Source organism: Xiphophorus maculatus, chromosome 4, assembly GCF_002775205.1.
Source record: "Xiphophorus maculatus strain JP 163 A chromosome 4, X_maculatus-5.0-male, whole genome shotgun sequence".
Taxonomy (NCBI): domain Eukaryota; kingdom Metazoa; phylum Chordata; class Actinopteri; order Cyprinodontiformes; family Poeciliidae; genus Xiphophorus; species Xiphophorus maculatus.
Genome location: NC_036446.1, coordinates 9146340 through 9169113, shown reverse-complemented (window position 1 = coordinate 9169113; position 22774 = coordinate 9146340). Strand labels below are relative to the sequence as shown.

Below are 22774 nucleotides of genomic sequence, written 5' to 3'. Positions count from 1 at the left end.
CGCAAAGAATCTAAAACTTCTGAAACAAAGCATCTTAAACAGAGACAAAGAAATATGTTTGGCCATAATCCAGACAAACATTTCAAACCAACTGCATGGTGGTGGAGGGCTGATCATTTGGGCTTGGTTATGTATGTTGAAGTCTTTGAGTCTACCATGAGTTCTCCTGAATCCCAAAGTAATCAAGAGTCGTGGCCCAGTTAAAGCTGGATCACCAGCAGACAATTATCCCAAACAAAGCAGCGAATCAGCAACAGTCTGACCAGATTAAAGTTAAACGGTCTAGTTAAAGGTCAGACATCAACCGACCTGAAAGGTTGAGGTGGGACCTTTAGAAACTTTAAAATAAGCACACATCCACTAACATGAACTGAAGAAATGGTGTAAATAATGTGGTCAAAATTTCCATTTAATCAATCAGCATTTTCGTCACCTTAGTCTGGTTTTTAAAATTGATTAATTATATTCAGAAGAATTATCTGTACTTCATAGCTCTTGACATAAATAAAAAAAACACTTTAGAGAACCCAAGTTCTGTGACTACACTTTCTAGAGGTAGATATTTATTTAATGTTACTGGTATGAGTTCTTTATGAAAACTAAAAACATTACCAGTTGTAATGTTTATCTCGAGGACATTGAGACTATTCTGGTGAGATTTTTCTAGCCCTGGTGAGAAAAATCACAGGGCGCGTTCAGTCGCAGGGCGTTCAGAGGAATTCATCCTTATTTTCAAGGAGGTCTTTGTTACTATGCAGGGGTTAAAGGAAAAACTATTTATATGGGAAAATAAACCATAGGAGTGCGCGGAATGGAGAAGTAGTTGTGTTTCCAATTGACGATATGACATCATCTTTGTTGAATGGCAAACACATTGACAGTATCAATAGTTAAGAATGTTGTGGCCTCAAAACAAGTATACACTTCAAATTAGAAAAAAATTTATCCCCTCTTGCAGAGCATGAATGAGATCAAAAGATGGCATAATAACATCCAGATATTCAGGTGCATGCTGAAACCTTTTCTTCAAACAAAGGGAAATAACCAGGGAACCACAGCCATTGTCAAAAGACACCTTATGATGCCTGGAACACAGAAAGATTTGCAATCCAAACAAACAAAGCTTCTGACATAGATAAAAACATCTCATTTCAGACAGCAAATGTTCACTTATAGGAAAAACTCTGGAAAAACAGAAGAAAGAAAGGAAGACAGGACACAAGGAAGCAAAGAGGGAATGAAGGGAGGATGACACAAGGATACAAGTTTGGAAAAGACAAAGAACAACAGAGAGGGAAAGTAAAGCTAAAAGAAAGAAAAGACAAGTTAGGAGAAAAGACATAAGGAAAAAAAGGACAAAAATCTGCAAATTTTAAAAGAAGAAAGGAAGAAAAGACACGAGACCCAAAGAAGAAAAAAGGGGGGGGAAAGGAAGGTGAAGCAGAATGATGTAAAGACTTACAGAAAGGAAAACAAGAAGGAAAGGAGAGAATTAGGAAAACTACATCACGGAAAGAAAGGACACAATGACACATCAGAAAAGAAGAATAAATGTAAGATGAATGGACAGAATACAAAAAAAAGAAAAAGAGCACAAGAAAGAAAGTAAAAATAAACTGAAGGGTGGAAGCAAGGGCACAACATTTAGACAATGGAATAGGGAACACAATCTGGAAATACAAATGTATACTCTTATCCAAATCTGAAAAATACTTGATTCAAATTCCAGACGTTTCCGGACCTGATTTTAGCTTATGAGGACAAAAAAAACCTACAGGGTTCTCCAAGAGAAGCATTTGTCTTCTTGCTGTAAGTAAAACAAGTTTGAATGTGAAAAGAAGTAGCCATAAAAAAGATGAAAGGCAACCACAGAGCAGGTAAAAAATGTATAAGACGGCTTTATCTTACATGGTCATTCAAATAAATTCAATCTATTGTGTTGTGACAAAAGCGTGCTTTTCATCAGGGTCAGTATCTGCTGAGCCACACACTCCTTCACAAGCTGACTGAACACACAACCTATACTCACAGGTCAGAAAGACACAAGAAAAAATGTTCAGAACAAAGTTTATTCTGGTAAAAACATTTCATACTTCACAAGAAATTCAAATGCAAAAATTCTTGAAGGTTCAGCAGAAAAGTGGGACAGACACTACAGCTGCTTGTCAACATTAGCCACACACACACTTCACATTTATGACCAATAATGCAAGAGTACATGAGAACAGTTCTGACCAGACATTCTGTCTAGATCAGGCAGTAAGACGAGCTAAAACAAGGTCTGCAAGAAAATGATGACATCATGCAATTTCTGCCTTTCGTGTTTATTTACGTCATGCATGTTATTTTTCAATCTTTTGTTCTTGATTTTTTTAAATAAATTTTATTAAACTTTTTTTAAACTTTATTTTACAGTTTGAGTTTTGAAGAAACCCAGAACAATAGAGTGGTCAGTAGTGATTTAATTAAAATTGAAAAAGAAAATAAAGCTATTTTACATAACGTTTTATCTTTTTCCATGACTTTCTTGGTTTGTTTTCACTGAAATCAAAAGCTCTGTTGTAGGTCTTTGTATATGATCCAGAAAAAATATGAATAACGTAAAAATGAAAGTGTATAGAGAAGATGAAACAGGTGAAACGATGCATTTACTTTGGGACAAATCCAGCAAGTGCCCACTTGAACCCAAGTGGAGAGAAATAAGACAGACGTTTCAGTCAGGAACACCCTCACCCAATTACATTGATTGCAGCACTCTGTAAACACACTGTACACACCAGCTTTAATTGCAAACATACGATGGGTTTGAATTTACAGGAACCAAACCAAAACCCTCCAGCACCCGCCCTCTCAAATGCTTGGTTGTGCGTACAATATGTATGACGATGCCGTGTCTCAGATTTCCCCTCGGTAAACTCTCTGACCCCTGGATATGACTTGACAAGTGAAGCTAGTCAGGCCACTGTTGCTGCCAACTTACTTTAGCAACATGTATCATCTTCTGCTGCTGGTCGAGGGGCACGTGGGTACAGCCAGCTCATCGTTGCCCCAGGCCACACCAGACCCCTTCACTCTGGGGAGTTACCCAGGCCTAATCAGGTCAATCATGGCTGACCACAAGTGAAAGATGGGCCTGCCTACTGCCATGCCAATTACTGCCACTCAGGAGTCAGGCCGACGACAGGGTCAGGGATTTTTTCCAATCAAAGCCATCCATCCACCTGGACAGATGTGCAGAAGTAGCCACAGGCGGCCAGTCGGTGCTTCCACTGAAGTGGACGAAGGTAGGTAGTGCACTGCAGCTCCCAGAATGCCTCATTTCCCTCAGGGAAAAGGGCAGATTTTAGTGAAACACAGACAGAAAGGTCAGGGCTTGTCCAGGAATTCTCACAAAACGGCATCGTCACCCTCTCCTTCTGTCTTCATGTGTCCTCCACACCAAAAAAATAAATCAGGGCTTTTAAGAAGTTGGCCTAGTGTATCTATGGAGACCAGCCTTTTCACCGGTACATGCAAGGAATAATGTGGAGGAGGCACAGCGGATGGGCGGGGTAAACATCGAAGCTAAACAAAGCAGATGGCTGAGTGTCAGTTAAAAAGGAAAGTGAGACATCAACAACCACGCTCTCCTTGTCGCTAACAATTACATACCAACCATGTTTGAAATTTGGTGGAGAACAAAGCAGGCAGCCTTTGTAAGTTTCGCAATGGATGAAAAGGAAAGGCAAGGAGAACAGAATATGCAGGAGAGACGCATTACTGAGACAGCAGGGCAGAGTAAAAAAGCAATGTCTCAAAATCAACTTGGCCAAGTAAGATCCATGAGGCAAAAAACAGCATCTGTCATTTTATCTGTGATGGCTGCTGCAAGGCAATATGTCATATGACATATCCGTCGTACAGAATGTGCAGAGATACTTCAATACATCTCTTCAGACGTTTGACTTGTTCACATGAGTGGACATGGAGAAAAAACAGAGGATAGAACCTAAGGAAAGCACAGCTTTAAAGCCTGTTTGTGTTAAGGCCTCATAAATGCTTTTAGTCTTCAGCAATTTAGGCTTTCAACTCGACAGTCTGTTAATAGATATCGACTCTACACTTCTGTTTGCAGCTACTGTGATAATTTCAGACCGGAATTCACTGTACAGTAGGTGGAAAGTCATATGTAATGCTCCCTAATGCAGTAGCATTCATTTGCACAGTGAATGGACATTGAGTACTGTGAGCTAACTCAGCTAACAGAAGACTTAACAAAGGTTTCCGTCGTGGGAGCGTTCCAGAGTTGAGTTTAGTGCAGAGAGATGAGCTTACACTGAGAGTTTTGCGTCTGCGTTGGATTTTCCTGCTGTTTCCTGAATCCTGTGGACCGAGGAACTGGTGAAGGAGCTGAAGACATCTTGCCAACTGGGACTAAGGAAAGGTGAAATTCCAAAAAGGTTCAAGATTTTCCTTTGGAGTAAGGTACCAAATTCCACGCTTCGTCATCACATCAGGCCTGCAACGGTTTTTTGGGGGGGAATTATATTTCAGTTAATTATTGCCGGCTTAGGTGAACATTGAAGTGTGGGCCCACATTAATTAACATAGGTTTTGTGGAACCAAAAGATTGAAACATTTACCATTTCTGTGAATTTATTATTGTGTTCAATATATGTTCAAAATCTCAAACAGGTGTGTGTTTGATTTCTTGTAGAATAGTATTTGGAGAATATTATTCTAGCTCAAAGCTATATTATTGGATGAAAAGAATAGAAAAGTACTGGTGTATTATTACTCTAAAGTGAAACTTAACAAAGGGTTAAACACGAGAGTGTTATTATTTGTAATTTAATGGGTTTAATGAACTCAGGGGCCCTTACTTGCTTCAGACCGGTATAGTTGGGCTACACAGGTATAAAACATATTCTTTACCGTTTTATCCATGTACAAAATAATTCAATAATCTGACTTTCACAAAATCAGAACAGGTAGATTAATAAATGTGCAGTGCAGTAAAATCTGGATATTTTGGATACGATTTAGTGATATCCTAGCAACACTGTAGTGTGGTAATATTAGTATCTTGAAAAAGTTGCAGATAAATAAGAGTTTTTAATTTTTCGCATAAGTTGTAGCCGCCTACATTAGACTTGTGACTGGGATCAGATGGTTTTAAATTGAACAGTCTTGACCATTTTTTGCTCTACCAACAAATGCATCCTCCTTAGAAATGAAGCCATTTTTAGTATCTGTGAGTTTTTATATTAAAGGAAGGACTGAAATGGAAGAAGCTATTTTAAAACAAATTACATTTTCAATCACATATCAACAAATGTCTGCATTTGGTGCAAGAGAGCAAGACTCAGTAGGTAACAGGAAAGCTGAACAAAGTTAATTTCAACATTTGTTATGAAAGATGCTGGACTTGGAAATGTTGGGAGCCGTTTGGAAACCTCAGAGTTAAAGTAAGGAATCTAGATGCTCAAGAATGCACACACAAAGAAACACATTTTTGCAACACTGGCTGCACTAATAGCTTAATTATAAGATGCTAAAGCTATTTTACAATATCAGTTTTTGTTTTAAATGAGGAAATGCAAGTTTTTCTACAACTGCTCTCTTACACAATGCCATATCTCCTTTTCACCTAATAAAAACAGTCTATATTTTGAATGCACTCTTACACCTCCATATATTATAGATCCTAAAGAGGAGAATGAATAAGGTATTGCTGTTGGTGACTTAAAGCTTTATAAGCAAATCTATAAATGAAATCCCATTTCATGTTATCAGAGGAACACTGACCTTCTATGTTCAGCCTTGGAAAAGTTTAAATGCATTCAGACAGTTTATTTGTAATGTTTTCACCCATACTTGGTTTTACTACCTTTACTTATGACTCCTTGTTTCCAGTAGTGAATTGGCAGCAGCTGTGCTTGCATGTGTCTGAATTTTCATTCACTCCTTTATTGTAACAAAAAAAAGGAAAGGGTTGGTGCGGAAGGGCAGCAGGAGAAGTGGGGCTTCTTGCTGATCTGTGGCTTTGAACCTTGAGTGGCACCTGTGCCTTGATGCTGAAGCCAATATTGGATTTGGCCCAGGTCACACCTCAGGGCGGTGGGTTAATGGCCCACTTTGCCAGGCACACAGAGCCGCTCGGCCCCCGTGTGGTCCAACCTGCTGCCTCAGCACTCCCCTCCTCACAGCAGAAGTTACTGAGAGAGGCTGTGTGGTGAGAAAGTGTGTGCGCTCGCTGTTTGTGCCAGTATCTGAGAACACACCAGCCAACATACTGCGTTAACTAAAACTGCGACATGGGAAGAAACCATTGCTCAGCATTCACATCTGTGGCTAAAGCCAGGCTCCATGTTTATGATGTTATGCTACTTCACTCTTATTACTTTGATGGTGAAAAATCTTCAGGCAAGAAGGACATACAGTATATTGCACAGACACAGATTACTGACAAATAAAAAGTTACAAAGAATGTAATAACGGCAAATAACTCGGTCACTCTTGACTTATCCTGGCTGCAAATGTTGCCTTTAGCTTCCTTGTTTTACAAACCTGTGTGACTGACAAGCGGCATGCGAGTTGTCTGACTGAAAGACAGATTTGCTGACTGACAATTTTATCAGAAGAAGTGGCTGATTGAGTGACTGGCTGGGAGCCTGACTGAGTGACTCATTTACTGACTCCCTGGTTGACTGAGATTGTGCCAAGAAGTAAAGCTTTCCCACATGTTCTCCTGCATGCTGCATTTCAATCGAGGAACGCTGCCTCGTCCCCTTCGCTGTGTTTACAGTGTGTAGCCCAGCCGTGGGAGTGCAGCCCCACTCTCGGCCTAAAAACGCCTCTCCTACGGCCGCCATTAATCAGCAACAGAGACTTTTGCTCTCCTCTCTCCCTCTCCAGCTCTCTTGCCTCTCCCTTTTTCCTCGCTCCTCTACGCCCACAGACATGCTGGATGAGGCCATTTTGAAAGAGTTAACAGATGTCGGCTGATTTGCCTCAGGCCTTCTGACATTGCCCGGGTGATGTATTTGATGTGGAGTTTATTCAGCTCTAATAAACGTATAAAGAATTAGAATAATAATTCACAGATGTACATACCCAGATTATACGCCACAGCCTCTCTTTGAAGCAGACAAGGCCGACAAGATTTACTGAAACAAGCATTGGATGAAAACGGCTTTGGTTCAGTCTACTGATCACCACTAGAGATGCTCTGATCCAGGATTTTTTGGTTCCATTCCGATAATTTAATGTTGATATCTGCCGATACCAATGCTGTTGATCCAGAGCATTTTTAGGCAACGGTGGTCTCTCCAAGTAATTTCTTGATTGTAAACATTCCTTCAATGTGTCAAAGTCTTCCAACAGGCTGTCCCATTATGACATTGAATCCACTGTTTTCTGTTATTACTGTAACAATTCAACCAAACTCACCAATCTAAATGTTTGCACAAAACTCATACTGTTGTATTTTCTCATTTGAAACAGTAAGTTATCTCAGAAAAAGCTGATTCTAAGTGCTAACTGTATTGACTGGCTGCAGACTCCAATATGCTTCATGCATATGTTTAAAGGGATGACATTATGTATTTTCCAGCCACATAGAGCCATTTTATAGAATAATCAAGTAACTATGTTAGCTTCAGTGGTTATAAAAACGCTGCCTATATTGAACATAGATTGAAAGAAATTTGACTTAGCAGGATAGCCGTATATGAAGGCTTGAAATTGGGCCTCTGTCTCTTTAAGATGCTCCTACTCTTTCTGACACTCCCCCTTCAGCCTGTCACCACAACAATGTTTCTCCATGATGCCGTTCACAACCGTTCCTAGCAGATTTTGAATAAGAAAGAGACTGTATGATAAGCTCAGCAAACGTACAGCTCCTCCAGGTGTTTGCTAATTGTTGCTGCCGCTAGTCTGAAGGACCTGAGTGGGAAAGGTGGAAGTTTGGCTGGAGACTGTAGATCCAGGGAGGAGCTTTGGGTGAATAGGCAGAACTTTGTAAGAGCAAGCGTATTGGGACTCCCAAATGGCTACCACGAAAGATATGAGTTTGATGAGGGAATAACATTATAACATGATATGAAGCTCAAAAAGTCAATTTTGCAAAAATATTTACCTTTAAACTTTTAGTAATCTGCCAGATGCAAAACATTCATCTACTACACTATTCAAAATATGTATTTAAATACAATGGTTAAGATTACTATGTATATTTTACTGAAGTGTACAGCAATATTTTCAGCAGCAAGGTTAAAGACTCAGAGCAAAATTAGTCAATTTGCAAAACATAACCACCAATTTTGGATTGGTGGCTTTAACACCAGCCTAACCCTGATATCCAATCCAAGAATCACATTAGCATCTAGCCCAATACCGATACCAAATTGAATTGGGGATACCATTAATTACTACATAGTTATCAGCACTTCTAACACCAAGGCGCTGTGTCTCAGCACTATGACACAGGTGGCCTTTGTTCCTCACAAACCAAGCTTTCGGGTCAAGAACCCTTAAGTAATCAGTGCCGTTTTTTTACTGCTTTCCCCAAAATGGAAGCAAGTAAAGTGCATTTGCTACATCTGTTTTTTCTTCTCTCAAACATGCTTTCGCTAATTTGTCTTTTTGTGATGGAAAGAAAAACAAATAAAGGGCACACAGAGGGAAATAAAAGAGGAACAAGAGTGAGGTCTGGCTTTCTGATCATTGGAAAAGGAAAAAAAATGGGGGAATTACTCTCAAAACAAACAACTTCCATTTGCTTCACAACTAAACAACAACAAATCTCAAAAATGGCCAGTTGTAGAGTATCTTAATACCCACATAAACCATAAAAACAGCTACACAGCTCCATGGCAATGCATAGCAACCGTGCAGAATTTCAGTCAAGGAGAAAGAAGGCAAAAAAACACCTTATTACTTCTAACTCCTGCAAGCCATTTTGGTCTCCAAAGGTTTTAGAGCGCCGCAGGCCATGTGTCTGCAGTGTTTCGGGAAATGACTTGCCTTCGCACGAACACTGCTATGTTCTGCAGCACTGCTGCCCCCAGCATCCCCGCTCAATTTCTGTTTAACCCCTTCCTGCCTTCCCTCACACTGACTCACTGCAACAGAGAGCTCACACCCAGCACAATGCTGTCACATTGTTTAGCCTCCACCAAACTAAGGCAAATCAGACCACATTTTAACACATTAACTCCACTTCTAATTTGTCCGCTTAAGCATGTGATGTCTGTTAACGAAGAAGGGTTCAGGAGAGGCGTAAGGTTACACGGGAAAGGAAAGGATGAAGAAAAAAGAAAGCTCCTGCTTCTTTCCACTTGATCTACTACAACGTGCGACATAGTTTGCACACTTGAGTGTGTATCAACGGTGGATTAAATCTGCAAACTCGTTGACACAACACATAATTAAAACATCTTGCTCGAGGTTAGGAATTTTCTAATTAGTAGTGTACTGACAAAGCTGCAATTCCATCGCCCTGAGTTTCAAAGTCCACAGGTTACTGCCAAGATGAAAGCCGGCCCTGGAGCGCAATTCTGCAGGGCTGCTCATACAATTCCTCAGAAGACAGTCACAGGGTCACCGAACTAAACAGCATGCTGCACCCGGAACCTTGCTTCCAAACAAAGAAACTTCAAACTTTCCTGCCTGGAAACACAATTTCGCTTTTGTTTCGCCACTCTTTTTCTTTTCAACCGGAGAGAAACAAAGAAATCCATAGGAGAAAACTAAGAAGTTGTGTTTAATCTGTTTAATTAAAATATACTGAATAGGGTGAGCTAACCGACTTGTTATAAGTATCACAAAGGCTTTACAGACACGATGCATAAATAACTGTTTTATCTCATGAGTTAGGTTATGTTTTGGGGTTTTAAGTTATCTTATTCTTTCCATGTTGGTGTGTTATGGGTCTGTGTTGATTCTCTGATTTCCCATTGTACATCCAAGGTGCAAAGAGTTGGGACAACTTTCTACTTTTCTTTAACTGGTTTGCAACTTTGCTCTCCTACGCTCTAAATTAATTTTTTCTCTTATAGATCCTCTTCAAAGTTTTTAATCTTGGATTGGCTTCACAGCATCTGCAGGACTTCCTGCTGTGCAGTTTGTTTGTTTTTTAAGCCTGTATTCAGATCTTTCTCACCACTTTAAGATATCAAATTATCAAAACAGTTTATGTTACTGTAAAGTTTATATCCAGGTTCATCTATGGAGCACTTTCAAGATGACAATGAGACAACAGACCCAACAATCAAGCAGACAAACTGAATGCTGCAAGTACTGAGTGAATATGCTGCACAGAACAGAGACACACATTTCAGTAGGGATAGAATTTTTGTATTAACACATCTGTATCGAAAACCTATCTGCAATTAAAATAATGCACATGCAAAACAATGCTTAATACACTGTTAAATACAATTTATCTTTTACATTCATGTATTAATAAATATTTGCTACTTGCATGAAGACCATAATCCAGTAAACAATCAGAGAAAGGCTTTACTAAATGTTTCTTTGTGCTTTCCACAGCAAGGATACGAGTAGCTGAGAAACCTCTCAGTTTGCCTGATAACCTGGTCAATTAACACAGGCCAAGTATCTTTGACTACATAAAGTATCAGAAGTAGAACTTTTGCAACATTAAATATTCAAGGCGTTTCATATATAAAATGAACCCAATTAGAGTTAAAATAGGAGAAGTGTAATGAGTCTCTAGTCAGAATGCTTGTCTTCAGAACTACTCACTAATGAGCCTATGTTGGTTTTCCGCACTTTACTTTCAATGGTGTGGCACTGTCATTTCAGCTGGTTTTTAATTTTTAATTCAAGTTGAATGAGAGGGCGGTGACTGAGTTAATAATCAAGGCAACGGGGTGTTTTGCAGCCGATGGATAGCTGGGAGAAGTTGCCAAATGAGCCTCATGGTCCACTCTTTGATGTCTTTGCGAAACGCTTGCAAGTAGGAACAACCAGTTAACAAAAGCCTATCAGTTCAGAGTGGTATTGAGCATAAATGACCACAATGAGGAGAATGCTTCCTGCAAATGGCCTAATTAGGGAGAATAGTAGGCTGGCAAAGTGGTATGACACTGAGATTGTGCGTAGTAACACACACTAAACTTGAGAATGAGATAAAGCATCAAAAGACAGGATGGATCCCTCCACTCTGCAGACATGTACTCCGTTCTGAGCTGTCACTCTTCACATGAACCCTCCTATGAGCAGTGACACATTTCACTTAACAACAAAAAGAACTCACCAAGGGCCCACAGCAGACACCCTAGTAAAAGGATTAGAGAGCACGTTTACAGCGAGGGATCACACTATGCGCCGGCCCTTGATCTCAAATTGATGTTAATGGGGCCATTTTTGACATCTTTTAGCCATCCCAGACTCAGTACCAGTGCCGCTGACATTGGTCCCAGTGCACCCAGTGTGGCGTCTGCAAACTACATGCTGCAGAAAAATGGCTGTTCCAATTAAGATCCAAGCTCTTTTGGGGAAGAGGGTAGAGTTTCATGTTTTATAAAAATGTCCCAGAAAGACGAAACGGAGTAACTGAGAGCTACTGTGACCCCCAGTGTCATTCTTTTTATCGCACTTAAAACGAATGCTTTTAACAATCTGAGTATTTATAAAAGTAATGCAAATTTAATACAAATGACCTACTTGTCCAATACTTTTCTTTGCAAGCAGAAAGAGTGGTACATTTTGTAGTTCAATGACACTGAAATAGTTTTAGGGTTCTACAAGATTAGGAAAACATGCATTTATGTACTGTTTAATAGCACGATGATGATGACAGTCAAGTTAAGTCAAGTGAAGTTCAACTGTAGAGCACATTTCAGCAACAAGGCAGTTCAAGCATTTATATCATAAAGACATAGTACAGTATCAATTGATGACAAACTCACAACAATCATCAAGCAAATATACATCAAATATATTAATCAATGTTTCAATTACCAGGCAACTCTAAACAGGTGGATGTAAAGCAGTACTTCTCAAATAGCGGCACACGCCCCCCTGGGGGGTCGGGGCGCGAGAAGCAAGACTTTACAATTGACTTTAATCACGTTAACTGATAAACAAGCCTCCGGTCACTAGGTGGCAGCAGTGTTCAAACTAATCATCAGGCTGCCTCTTCAAGCCAGTAGAAGAAGCTACACAAAACTGTTGTAAACGAAGCAGCAAACAAACAAACAACGGAGCAAAGGATAAAAGCACGGATGTTTTGACATATCTACCGTCATAGAGGAGCGATGGAGAAGTTTGATGGTGAAAAGAAAAACGGCAGCAGAGGTAAAGCAAGTATGACGGAGTTTTATGGCCAGGCTAAGAAATTTTTATTTTCAAATACAACAATACAGTCATCATGTACTACTAGGACCAAGTCGTATTAGCAGAATAACTTAAATATTGGCAGGACAAAGACGCAATATTGCAGAAAGAAAGTCGTTAAATTAAAAAGCTTTGTGATATGTAACGTGACCCGCTCAGCAAGTCTGGTTCTTACTATTAAATAAAAAGTTTGAAACAATCGTTTCAAAGTCCTGGGGCTGAAAATTTGCTTCTGATGTGCTAAAACATTTAGTTTTAGCACATAATTTACTCATTTGTTAAAAAAAGTACCAACTATAACCTTACAAGACCCTCAGTATTCCGCAATTTAGTGCAGTATGGTGAAAAGTTATAAAATTACCACTTTTTTCCTCGTCCAACTTTACTCGTATTTAAAACCCAAATCAAAAACTCAGAGCCCAGCTCTTATACTCCATCATAAGCCAGTAACTGTAGCTCTCAGAAAAAGGACAGGAAGTAGAAACCTATCTTTTTATTGTTAATGCAAAATGTTATGCACTTTTCATCTCTTCTCATCTGACAAGCTGGAATATAATCAATATTGCTGCAAATTTTTCCACAATAAATGTTAACTATATATCTTGTGAAAAACTAAACTTAAGAAGCTGATAAGTAACCAATGCTTATAGTTGTAAAAAGGTTTACTATATTAAGTCTAAAAACGCACATGCCAGTGAATCATTTGCACGTATTCTCTTTCAAACTGAGTAGACTTGATTAAATGCTACTCATTCACTCAAACTGATTTTGGAAATTATTTTGAGGGTTAGAACAATAAAACTGCGGTTTTGATAATAAGGTCATACAATGCTGGAGCCAGTTGTTTGTACAATAATTTATTAAATATGAACAGATTTGCAATTGTATTTAAATTCTGGGGAGGGAGGGCACGAAAACAATTATGATCCCTAGGGATGACAGAAAATTATTGAGAAACACTGATTTAAAGGAACTTTGTGTTTCAGCATCTTTGCAGTTTTCTGGAAGTTTGTTCCAGATTTGTGATGCAAAGAAGCTGATTTCTGCTCTGTGTTTGGTTCTGGTTCTGGTTCTGGGGATGCAGTGCAGACCCGAACCAGAAGATCAACAACAACAGATCTTTAATGCATCGTGGTGCTAAGCCGTTCAGTGATTTATAAACTAACAACTGTATTTTAAAGGCTATTCTCTGAGCTACAAGGAAGCTGGAGTAAGGACATTACAATTGGGGTGATGTGCTTTATCTTCCTGGTTTTAATCAGAACGTGAGCAGCAGAGTTGTGGATCAGCTGCAGCTGTCTGATTTTTTTAGGCATACCTGTGAAGAAACTGTTGCAGTAATCAATGTGACTAAAGATAAACACTTGGATGAGTAGCTCCAGAATTTACTGAGACATTAGTCCTTTAAACCTAGAAACAACAGGAGAGGGCAGAGGTGGTAATTGTCTTTATGTATCTCTTAAGATTCAGGTCTGGGTCCATCACTACATCCAGATTTTGGACTGCATCCTGACTCTTGATCATTCCTACTTAGGTCCAAAAATGATAACTTCAGTTTTGTTTCTGTTCAGCTGGAGAAAGTTATGGAAAATTATTACCCACATTTCCCCCTCTTAGCTTTGTTTTCCATGATCAAGATTACCCCACCACTTTCCATGACCCTAAGGATTTTGGCTAAATTAGGCACACTGAGTTCATCCAAATGGTAAAATTTACTGTTTGCATGCAGAGCGTTAATGCACGTCTCACTTAAGAATTTTATTATAAAAAAATCTTTTTTTTCAGTAATTCAATACAAAGTTATGCTATGAACAGATTAAGAACAGACAGAAAAAGCCATTGCTAGAGAAGATTGCTGTTAAAACTATTCTATTGAAAAACTATTCAGTGGAACTTGAGCAGCAGAAAAATGTTAGGGTTGAAAAAAAAATGCAGAAGCAATAAGGGAGAGCCAAAGCTTTGAATTTTGAGGATTGGTCAGCAAATCACATTCAACAGCTTGGAGGAGATTGAAAAGGCATGGATATTGGCTGTTGTTAGTGCTTCAAGAGCCACATTACTTTTTACAAGTCACTCCTGAACCAGACAAACACAAGCATCTTACTTGCCTACGGATAGAAAAACAAAAGGGTTGTTTCTCAGTGGTCCAATGTCCTCTTTTTAGATTATAGTAAATTTTTAATCTGTTAATTAAAATTCCAGTTTCTGACAGATGAGTGAAGAACAGAATTGAAGTCATTCAAGGTCCAGTGTGAACGCCTTTGTGTACACTGATATTGCAATGATGACAGCCATTCTATATATAATGCAGCTCTTCAAGGTAGCATTAATAAGAAATCCAGTTGATTGTGGGGGTGAAATGGGAGGCTGTATTGTGAGATTTGTTCCCATTATGAGTTTCCTGAAGGTTTCATTCCTCCCATCAGATTCTCCTTCCACAGGCCCACAAGGCTTCCTTCCTACCTGCAGAGGATTTTGGCAACCTGATTTAATATTTCGCATACAACAGCATCCTTTTTCAGCAGCTGTGTCTGTGTGTGTATAGCGCTTATCTACATATTGACTCGGTTTAAATCCACACCCTTGTCTGCCATAATAATTGCACATCTCATAAAAGAAGGTGCTGAATGCTTCCTCCACCTGAGGCGGGCAGCCGTAGGAGTTGCCCACCGGCGCCCTGCAAACAGGCCGCGGGCCCTGCCTGGTATCCAAACAGCTCCAGCATTCGCACAGAGCCATTACCTTCCACTGTGTAATGGCGTCTTTCTATTAGGTTTCAGCTGAAGAGAAAATGGCAACACAAGAGCGACTAAATGTGTTACTCTCTAGTGGAGGAACAAGGCATTCGGAATAAGTTGAACATGTGATAAAGGGTGCTGAGGCTTGTTTGATGGGGAGAAACACATAATGTAATACTCTGGGCAATCCAGTGGTGCCTCCAAGGGAGGACCAGGTGGGGCTTTGCCCCTTCCCCTTGAAAAATGTTGGACACCCCTCCAGAGAATCATGTTCAACTGATACAAAGACATCTTATTCAATCAAGACATATATATATATATATATATATATATATATATATATATATATATATATATATATATATAAAGCTACTCCAAGACGAACATGTTGAGTCACAATTATTGTATTTAAGTTGAATCTGTTGCATCATTTTATCCATTTAATTGATTAGTTTTATAATTAAGTCGATACTTTTTTCTTTTTTTACTTTGTATTGCCATTAGTCTATTTGACAGACAGACTGACAGATTTCTTCTTAGTTGTGCCACTTATATTTTTTTACTAGGCTGGTCTGCCCACCCCAATGAAAATATGATCTGCTCAAGTTTTGGAAACAACCCAAATTGACAGGCAAGTAATAAGCGGCCACATCCAGCTATGCACAACTTCCCCAAAGTTCTGTCACTGGAGTCTGTTCATTAGTCTGACAATTACATAATTTATGCAGTCTAAAAAATACATGTGATCATGAATCAAAATCAGAATGAGAGGTTAGGTAACACTGCATACCAGTCGGCACAAACACCAGTGGAGCATTTGATAAAGCTAAAAATATTTGCCTTTATCTGTTCGTTCATATCTGATGATATTCAAGCATCTGAATTCTGCTGAGATTATTTGTCAAAAACGGCTGAATTTTACAGTTAATTGGCCTCCCTAATTAGCACAGGATGTCTAATTCCCATTGCAGTCAGTGTGCTAAATGGTAAAGCTTTAGCGGGCGGATGCCACTCCTTCCAGTTGTAGAAGAAAGGCTCTCTGTGCAAGCCGAGCTACCACTGTACATTACACACTCAATGATCGATTCTAAATCTTAATTAGGGAAAGGACAAACAAGCAAAGAGGCTTAATGAACTGTGTACCTTGTCAAACAGCTGGATGATTATATTTATTGAAATATATGTTAAATTTAATGATCTGGGCAATTAGCTGCATACCCCCTGTGTAATCTCTGAGGGACAAAAAGGGGCCAGGGAGGCAAATACGGGGGCCACAGACCTAATGGAAAGCAGCTGACAAATATTTGTCATCCCCAGAGTGCTGAAAAATGCATCAGACGATGTTGCGTTTCAAAATCAAGATGTCAGAACGGTAACAATCCCTGGTGTGCTTCAGCCTCATGCAGCCAGCTGTAACACAGCTCTTTCCTGCACTCTCAGCTTGGCTGGGACCTCATTTTATTTAACGATCTGAGATATTCTACAAAAACAATACAGAAACATAACAAAAGATTTCTAAAAGTGGGCTCAGTCGTCATTATCAGTTTCTCTTTTTTTTTCCTTTTTCATGGCCATCCATTCCTAACTTTTTTTTTTTTCTAAATTGGTCAAATGGAAAGCGAGGGGGAAAAAAATTAAGCTGAGCCGAAAAGTGCGACTTGGATTTAATATTTTATAATTGCCAAGGGACATTCTAAGATCAATGAATTTTTGCCCGGGACGCACATCAGAAAGAGATGTACTTCAGTCTTTTTAGGGAACATTGGTCTATTTAATTCCAGTGTCTGATGCATGAGAAATATGCCTTCCTTGGCCTCCTTCTTCTTCCCCGGGCGCTGCTGCAGGCAGACATTACCACTTTTAATGGGCCGCCATGAGAAGAGGCAAGTCAGCCAATAACCCATCCTCACTAATGGATTGCTTTGTTTGTTCTTTTCCATTGTTTTTTCTCTAAAACTAATTTTAGATGCTTTGTTTTCCTGTTAAAAGACAAAACAGGGTATTGTTTTACAATACTTTGACAGAAACAAAGCAATAGGAATGAATAATTGTCAGAAAAAGGAGCAAAATACTAATTTACATAACCCTCTTCAACTGTGATCTCTATCCGGCTGGTCAGATGTTTGGATGTGTACAACTCACTTACAATAAATTAGTTACACATTTTCTAAAAATGCTGCATTACTGCATAACATGAAACCTGAATAACCATCAAGTGATGACTTTGAAGACACCTGCTCTATCTTCACGACTGAGTCAGCCCCTTAACTGCTTGTTTGTTATACGACCCCCTGGGAAGTTGAACATCAATCTGCCATGCCGCTACACTGATGAGTGGGAGTCAGCAGACGTTAAATATCTGTATCGGAGCTAGCATGAAATAAAGGTTGTGCAACATGCAGCTAATTACTGAGAATTTTCTCAAAGTCCTTTGCAAGGACAGCTTTTTGTAGGATATATAAGGATCTCTTCATTAAAACAATAAAAATTGCTTCAAAAAAATAATTTAAATTCAGAAGATGCAGAAATGAGTCAATTATGATACAGTAAAGTTAAGGTTAGTGCTCAGTTAGGGTGAAGACTGAAAAACATAATAAATCAAGAGTTTAGAAAAGAGGAGCTACTCTTTATGTTGTGACTTTTTTTATTCCATATTACCCTTGCTCCTCCCTCATCTTTGGCACTTCACCCCCTTACAGATGAAAGATCTCTGCCAGGTGTTTATTTCTTTCTCCATTTATAAATCCTGCCAGAGAATGAAGGATGAATAAAGTATAAAGCTTAAAAAAACATGTTTAATATAAGAAGTTCCTTGAATAAGCTGTAACAGAAAAAACCCTCCAGTCTCTCTAGGGCACCTCTGTGTAACCTTCAGCGGTTCCATGTTGATAACTTCATTAGCAGCTCTTGTGTTCCAAAATTTTAAAGTCATTTGGTAACGTTATCACAAGTTAAGAATCAGAAAGTGGCAGGCGAGGGGGCTTGCATCCCTCCCAGATGGAGGATATTTCTGTACTTAAAGAAAGGCAAAGCAGCGACTGAGGCGTTTTCAGAGCTTTTTCCTATGAGAAAGTGAAGGCGTAGGATGAGCAGAGACGGTTTGCACAGTGCGGTATAGCATAGTGAGGGGCCCATGATGTTAGGCTGTCCCCACGTCCCTGGCCAGCAGGCTAGCTAGAGAGCCAGCCATTACTGGTACGCCTCCACGGAAGCAAGGCAGAGGGGAAAAAATGCAGCAAATTTCATTCCTCAGAAATTTAATTATATCAAGATTAACAAGGGAGGTAATTAATTTCTTTAAGATGAGTATCTATTAATTGCCTGGGGCTCAACTTTGTTGTCAGAATCGTATATTTAACCATTATTCTAGGGCAAAGTTTTGCAGGCAAAAATGAGGGGGTTCACCACTTTCCTGTGAATATAAACATATAAAACTTTCTTATCTAAATAAAAAAAAATTGTGTTAATACTCCTATGTTAAAGGACACACACACACCCCTACGCACACACACACACACACACATATATATATATTTAAATTCAAAGTCATTCAAAAGAGAGTGGCACAAATGCTTCAATTTTGCATCATTATTTTAACTCTTTAGGAGAAGGTATCCGTTTACATGAATGCTTGGATTTGAGTATTTGTGGATAACAGATATATTTTGATTTTTGGACTGACTACAAACCGAAACTCTCCATATTACTGAAAAAGCTCTTTAAAAGTGGAGAATTCAGGATGGAGTTCTGGAAAGAAACCAGGTGGAGCTATAATCCTTTAATACATGAATCAGAATTTCCACTGAAGCATGAATAGCTAAAGTTGATCTGTTTCACCATATCCAATATGACAATTAGTGAGGAATTATGTCTTCCAATCTGCACTTTTACCTTTATATGAAAAATGTAATTATCGACAAAATCATTGGCTTGGCTTAAGTTAGGTTAAGCTAAGTAGTTAGCTGGTCTCTCTTGACCTTCTTTTTTTATTTGTTTTAAAAAAATATAATTATAATTATAATAATAATAATAAGAATAATAATAAACATTCATCTGATGTAAAATACACATGGTTTTGTTTCTTGGGAATTAGTAATTAGTGTTATTAGTGGGAATCAAGCATCTGGGTCAACAAATTATTTTGTTTCTGAGTTTTAATAAATTTTGAGATTGATTTATGATCTTAAACTTTAATGTATCTGCATTATCTAAATGACAATGATTTTCTCTTAAATGTGTAACAGCCCTTCATATAGTTTGACCAAATTATTTAGTCAAGTAAAGAGGAAACAAAAGTAGTTCACACAAGTGAAGGCTCAACCAATATATTCCTCTTCTCATGTGAGTGATGTGGTTGAATTTTAATTGCTTTAAACTGCAGCGCAGCGAGCATAAAGCAGCCATGAGAACCACTTTGCTTTGCATTGAATAGGGGGAGTAAAAATTGGCAAAGTGCATTGTGTGAAAGCTCTAAGAAGACATGGCATATGGCCAAGAGACCCAAAAAGCTTTCTAACCACTCAATTCTGTCTGCTTTGTGCCCACAGTGGATATACTCAATTGCCTTAAGATGTGAAGTCAAACTAACATTATAAACATCTTGACATGATGAAACCCATAGCAGCCTCTATGTGCCCTCTTTAATCTTATTTATGCAGTACATACAGTGGAAAAGCCCACACAGGAATCTTTATGTTTTATTAAAGTTTGATATAAGTCAAGCTAAAGTCATAGCTACACATTCTATCCTGAATTATGTAAATAAATACATCCACGCTATAGCTAATAGACAGTAAATGTCAAGGCAGCCAAGGAAATTAGCAGAGACTTCCAAATGAAAAACAGCAACAGTGGAGCTCCACATTTCATAAAAACAAAGTTTAGTTAGCTGTCTTTTCCATCTCAAACAGAACCAAATAGGTTCCCAACGCAGGGTAAATAAAAGTGGACATCAGTGTTTCTTTACAACTTTTTAACCAAGTTCTAACCAGAATACTGAGGGCAGAGCAGTGGACAACGATGGAATGGAAGGGAAAAGATGGAGAGGAGGAGTCTGATTTTCCCTCTACCACCACTCAGCTGGCTTGTTTCCTTCTTAACCAAACAGCCTGGTTGGCACTGGTCCTCCGAGTCCTCGCAAACCCCCTCCCTCCAGCTCCGGAACCGTCGTACTCTCAGAGTTTCCTGTTTGTCTGGTTGAAGACCTGGCCGTTTTGCTCCCAAGCGGCACATTGCGAGGGACAAAGGAGGAGGGGCAGGCGAAGGAGAGAAGCACAAGACAGAAGGACAGAGGGGAGGTTGGCGGGGAGAAGGCAAAGGGAGAGACACTGAACACTCCCGAGTTGGGATTGATTTACTTCATTAACCAAGATTACAAGTTTAACTTACAAACCAGAGGTCAAAATTTCTCATTAACAAGGGGACCGTGGAGAACCTCGGGGCTTGGAGACCACTCTTATTACTGACTACACATTTCAATCTGTCTTTGATGTTCCATGTCTGCCTTTCTACCCCCTCTTTCCCCCTCCTATTTTTTGGCAGCGAGGTTGATTTTAATTGTAGCTATAGAACAGAGCATAGTTTGCCTGTAAGCCAGCCTCCACATCTGTAGTGAGTGGAGCTTTAGTGATATTGGGTGCAGTCCATAGCTTGGGGCTAATTTTAATGGTGCCCCCCCTCCCCTCCTTCTCCTTCCTCCTTCATTGGAGACTCAGATTGTTTTCCACGTGATTCCTGTTAATTTAGCTGGAGGAAAGGGCATCAGTTTTCCTTGTGCTTTCCCCCCCTGTTCTCCCAATGCCTCTCACTCTATTGCCTCACTCCTTCTTTCTGATCTACAGCCTCAAAGAAAGAAGGTGAAATGAATTCAAATGGAAAAATAGACTGTGCTCACTATTAAATTCCTCGCCTACCTTTGTCCCTAGCATTGCGCCTGGTCGAGACAGATAGGAGGAAGCTTACGTGGCTGTACAAACTGGGGCAATTTAGCTGGTATTGTTGCTTTTACGTCAACAAACAAAGCTCTTCCTTTGATGTGATAAATGGCCTAAGTGCCTGGATGATAACTCAAAGCTCATAAATGTGTCAAGGATATTTCAAAGCACTAGGCATGTTAAACACTGCAGGACATTGTGCATCAGGGTAATTTTTACATCTCAGAACCTTTAATGCTGCCTAAGATGCGGAGAGGAGTTTCCATCTGTCTTACAAGCACTCAAAATACAAGCCACACAATTCAGATAAGATTCACCACATGGGAGAGGAGGAGATCACAAGATCTGAAAATCGATACGGGGGAAATGAAACAGTACAGCGTTCCAGTCATGTTAAATGTGTTAAAGGACAGAATTTAGCGAGTGTGATACAGTAATCATTATGGGTACAGATGTATTTGGCAAGCTTTCTCACATCCGGAAAATATTTGACGATATATGGCAAACACACCACAGAATGTTTTTATGGTTTGCCAAACACATGGTATAGTAAGAAAGCAGATATCCCATAAGCAGATACTTACAGCTGGGCTCCAGAGAACAACATAACACTTGGTGGTGATAATCATACATAAGACATTATTTTTAATATCAGTTCAACTGTAAATCTTTTCTTTTGATCAAAATATGAAAATGTAAAGGTAGTTTTACAGCATTCACTCAAAACCCATTTTATTATTATGACTGGCTACACATATCAGGTTTGAGCCCCTTTTGCCTTCAGATGCAATATGGTTTCTAAAACTTTCTTCAGAGTTTCTGGTTCTTAGCATGATAGCATTGTCCAGTTGCATTGATGTTGTTAGTGGCTTATGCACAAAGTGAATCTCCTTTTTCCCCAACATTCCAACAGGGCGCTGCAGAACTGACATCTGGTGACTGTGAAGGCAACTGGAGTTCAGCGAACTCATCATCATCAGCCATGTGATTTGAGCTTCATGATGCAATATCCTCCTGGAAGTAGCCATCATCAGATGAGTACACTGCGGTCAAAAAGGGATGGACATGACCAGACACAAAACTCAGCATTGCTTGACTGGCACCACTAGCCTGAGCAATTGTTGCAAATTCAATTCATGCTGTTTCCACCAAATTCTGTCCCCATCATCTGAATGTTGCAGGTGAAATAAAACTCAATGGACCAAATTTGGTGAGTCTGAGCAAATTATATCAGCAGCTTTTTGTTCTTAGCTGACAGGAGTCAGCCAGTGACCCAGTGTCACTTTTTGCTGCTGTAACCAATCTGTCTCAAAGTACAATGTGTTGTGTATTCTTGATACCAAAGTTGTCATAAGTGTTTATGTGAGCTACAGCTTCCTTGAATTTCTAACTAAAAGAAACAAGGGCATCACAGCATTTTCTGTGGGCCCATTCTTTAGAAAAATGAGACATGTCCACCTCTCTTTCCATTCTGATGCTCAGTTCAACTTCAACAAATCATCTTCACCACAAGTAGATGCCCAAACTAACACTACTGTGTGAACAAGCAGTTGAACGGGTTTACCTAATAAAGTGGTTTTGAGAACACCAACAAGAGGTTGTGCTCACAGGCACTGTGGATGGAGGGTCATGGTAGGGTTCCAGAGACTGGTGAATCATTAGAAAGCTGGCAATTAGGAAAGAGGCTTTAAAAAAACTCTTAATATGCCATGCTTGCTTTAATGACGGAGTAATGCTTGAGAAAATATATAAAATAGA

General features: G+C 39.3%; 1 protein-coding gene across 3 annotated transcripts in view; it reads right to left on the bottom strand.

Moving 5' to 3' along the window:
• LOC102224043 (transcription initiation factor TFIID subunit 4-like) overlaps positions 1 to 22774 on the bottom strand; it is a 101849-nt gene that overhangs the window by 4256 nt on the left and 74819 nt on the right. The window lies entirely within an intron of this gene.